At 35.0% G+C, this 4,321-nt stretch overlaps 1 pseudogene; it reads left to right on the top strand.

Moving 5' to 3' along the window:
• The first annotated feature begins 464 nt into the window (after positions 1-464).
• On the top strand, positions 465-609 carry LOC123570139 (U2 spliceosomal RNA; annotated as a pseudogene).
• Positions 610-4,321: the final 3,712 nt, after the last annotated feature.

Below are 4,321 nucleotides of genomic sequence, written 5' to 3'. Positions count from 1 at the left end.
TTAGAGGTATCAGGTACAGGCAAAGGGAGGAATGGAGTAATTCTGTAATGGTCACAGAGATTCTGTTTGGGCAGTTAATAGAGTTTTGAAAATAGATAGTGATGACAGTTGCACAATATTGTGAATGCAAATAATGATATTAAATTGCATACTTAAGATGGTTAAAACAACTATATATTTACACATATTTGTCTTTAAGTATGCATTAATATCATTATTTATATATAATATCATTACTAATATATATAAATAATTTCAACTCTTCAAGGAAAACAAAGGAGCAAATCTTCATGACCTTGACTTTGACAATATAATCTTAGGTGTGCCATCAAATGTGTGAGCAAAAAGAGAAAACAAGATAAATTGGACTTAATCAATATTAAAAATTATTGTTATCAAAGAACATTATTAAGAAAGTGAAATGAAAAATATTGTATTATCAGTCAAATAAAAATATAAAATATATCGCTTCTCGGCCTTTTGGCTAAGATCAAGTGTAAAAATATAAAATATTTTCTGCAATGTTTGTAGAGACTACCTTTTTCCAGTTGCTTGATTTTACTTAAATTTTACTCCCCTCCTTTTATAGTAATGTATAAGCAAGTAAAATATAAATGAATATATAATTTATATAAAGTAATTTATATATAAATAATGATATTTTATATATATATATCCCCATAAAAGTTGTTCAAAATTCTGCATATACAAAAATGCAAAATAAACAAACAGCGATAACAACAAACCTGGAAATCAGAAATTAGATGCATCCACGTTAAAAATCTTTGATTTGGGCCGGGCGCGGTGGCTCATGCCTGTAATCCCTGCACTTTGGGAGGCCGAGGCAGGCGGATCACGAGGTCAGGAGATGGAGACCATCCTGGCTAACACGGTGAAACCTCGTCTCTACTAAAACACAAAAAATTAGGCAGGCGCGGTGGCGGGCGCCTGTAGTCCCAGCTACTCGCGAGGCTGAGGCAGGAGAATGGCGCAAACCCTGGAGGCGGAGCTTGCAGTGAGCCGAGATCGCGCCACTGCACTCCAGCCTGTGCGACAGAGCGAGACTCCGCCTCAAAAAAAAAAAAAAAAGAAAAAGAAAAAAAAAAAAGAAATAGACCTGTAACAGGCAATGAACAAATTCAGGCTTCTAATGCAATATTCCAAATGAAACAAAAATAAATTCTTCTCTGTGAAATTTTGACTTGCTAGATTATGACTTCAAAAAGTATTAATAATATAACATAAAGTCACATGAGTGATTAAAATATTTTATATTAGATAATGATCTCATAAGGACAAGGACCTTTTTTATTTTTAAATACTACTGAGGATATAAATATTTTAGGTAAAGTAATATTTTTGAAAACAAAAGCAATGATATTTGATGTTTTTTAACACTTTTGCAAATCTAATTCTAGCTAAAGTAGGATTCTCATATTTGGGTCTGCATTCAGTTTGCTAAGATACACTGTTTGGTTTGAAGAATACAAAGAAAATACAATCTTACACACACATGTAGTCGAAAAGGGAGCATCTAGCAGACCCTGAACAATATCTCAGAGACTCGAGGAGACTTCAAGTCACAGTTTAGGAACCACACATCTATCTGGAAACAATTTTACCAAGAAGACAAAAAGACACTTATAAAAGACATAGATGACATAGGTTCTATCTAGAATTATTCTCATTTTCCAGGACTCATAGGAAAGACACTTTTTTTTTTTTAAGGAAACAATCACAGATACATCTATTTTGGGATAGGTTTTCTCCTGCTGTTTCCCCACAAAGCTATGGCTTATCGCCATCCTTGTCCCATCGTTTTGAGACAGGAGAATAGGGTCTGCAGAAAGGAAACCTAAGGCTAATTTGTGCTGACTTCCTAGAACTGAATCAAAAGGAAAACCTCACCTGTCCACATCCGAGTAACAAGAGGATCAGAGGCTACTCCCACAGCACCGCTGCCCAGATACAAAACGGAAAGTACCTCTGACTGGTCCCCTCCCAGAACCAATCAGATTGGTCATGAGCCATCTTTATTTACATAAGGTGTAACTTTGTAACTTCACTTCGGCTCTCATTAGTTTCCTTCCACAACCAGTCAGACTGGTTGCAAACCAAGTTCTAATTTACATATGGTGTAACCAAGTAACCAGTGGGAAACCTGTAGAGGATATTTAAACCCCAGAAAATTCTGTAACCAGCACTCTTTAGCCCCTTGCTCAAGCCCGCTACCACTCTGTGGAGTGTACTTTCTAACAGTACTGTTTTAATTACTGTTTGTCTCAATACACTGCCATTGTTTACAGGGCATGGGAAATGTCTTTCCACTAGTTAGGACCATGTCACAAGTTAAGAGTACAAGGAATCACTTGGAAGAGTGTATAAATGATTAGTTGAATACACGGATAGAGCAAAATATTTAAAGTTTTATTTAAAAGGAAACATCAGTTCTTATGGTAAGACTAAGAAATCATCTAAGTGTTCATGTGGTCAGAGGATTTGGCAGGCTGGCAAGTGAGAGGCTTACATTCATCCATGCTAGCTATTGAACCTCTGGGGGAGAATTTGACATCTTGTAGACCTCCTGCTGGTATCCTTGACAGGTAACCAGCAAGTTTCTTTCTTTATTCTTTTAGTTTGCTGATGTGGTTTCAATGGTGGCATTGTTTTTACACTAATATGACTATTTAGAATCTGAAAAATATTTTTTATAAAATTATTCAATTTGTTTAGGATAATTTCTAAATTTAGATAATGTGATGGGAGCAATGAGAGAAACAATCTTTTATAATAATAAAGCAATCATTCTTTCCAGTCACTTATCTAGATATCTCCTAGCAAAACTTCTTACACATCTCCCAAATCCTTGACAAGGTAATTTCATCAATGCCATTTAATTTAATTTTAATTTTGCTATAGTTTTGTATTGATAGTAAAATTGTGTCTTTCAGTTTGTGCATGCATATGTGTAAGCATGAGACACAAAGAGAAAAATATTATATGACCTATAGAACAAAAATATTAAATATTGTCTTGCAATTTTTGTAGACTTTACCTTTTTCCTGTTGCTTGATTTTACTTAAGTTTTACTCCCTTCCTTTTGCAGGAATGTATAAGCAAAATATAAATGAATTGCTCAAATTTATATAATTAGAATAGAGTGAAACCTCCTGGATCTGTACTCTTTTTCATGACATTACTTTGCCTCCTTTCTCTTCCTCTCACCTACTCAATCTTATTACCATAGATGTGCATTTCCTCTTTCTTTTGGTGTTTTGGATGAAAGCATAGTTGACTTTGTAGATCTTGCATAAAGAAGCATTTGGTGGAAGTCCTGAAGTGGCTGGCATTCTTGTGTTTGCTCCACAGCTCAGTACAGATAGAAGCAGCGTTGATGAAACGATAGCTTCATGTACACATTGAACCACAGGGACAAGTTATTCCCTTGGGTTTCTCTTACCAAAACCCACAGGGGAAAGGAATTACCTTACTCAGGGGAAGGGTGGCTATTTGTGAGGCAGCCACTGGGTGGGGCAAAAGTGCATCCTTTGTAAGAGGACACTGCCCTAATTGACTAGCATAACAATAAGCTAAAAGTGTTTTCTGTTGCTTTTGGTGTTTTAGACATGAAGTCCTTGCCCATGCCTATGTCCTGAATGGTATTACCTAGGTTTTCTTCCAAGGTTTTTATGGTATTAGGTTTAACATTTAAGTCTCTAATCCATCTTGAATTAATTTTTGTATAAGGAGTAAGGAAAGGGGAAGGGGAACATCACACACCGGGGCCTATTATGGGGCGGGGGCAGGGAAGGATTGCATTGGTAGTTATACCTGATGTAAATGACAAGTTGATGGGTGCTGACGAGTTGATGGGTGCAGCACAGCAACATGGCACAAGTATACATATGTAACAAACCTGCACGCTATGCACATGTACCCTAGAACTTAAAGTATAATAATAATAAAAGAAAGAATAAGTAAATAAATAATTTTTTAAAAAAGTGTTTTCCAAATTTACATTTGAAAACAAATTAGAAGACTTAAATTCAGAGTTAAGGAAGGTCTGAATTTTTATTATCTAGCATAACTCCTTTAAAATATTTTTATTAATTGCACATATCTTTGCACACATTAAAGAGGATTGTTCTCTCACACACAGTACATGGACTAAGCATGATCATTAATTTGCATAATAGAAAGTAAAATACCAAGTTATTGTCATATATAATAAAATTTTGTCTCAAATAGATCTTATCTGCTGAGTGTTTGCCTTTCTTAGTATGTATGTTATAATTTTGCTTCAGTGTGGCAATTTAAAAAA

Source organism: Macaca fascicularis, chromosome 18 (genome assembly GCF_037993035.2).
Source record: "Macaca fascicularis isolate 582-1 chromosome 18, T2T-MFA8v1.1".
NCBI lineage: Eukaryota > Metazoa > Chordata > Mammalia > Primates > Cercopithecidae > Macaca > Macaca fascicularis.
This window is presented reverse-complemented; position numbering and strand designations above follow the sequence as displayed.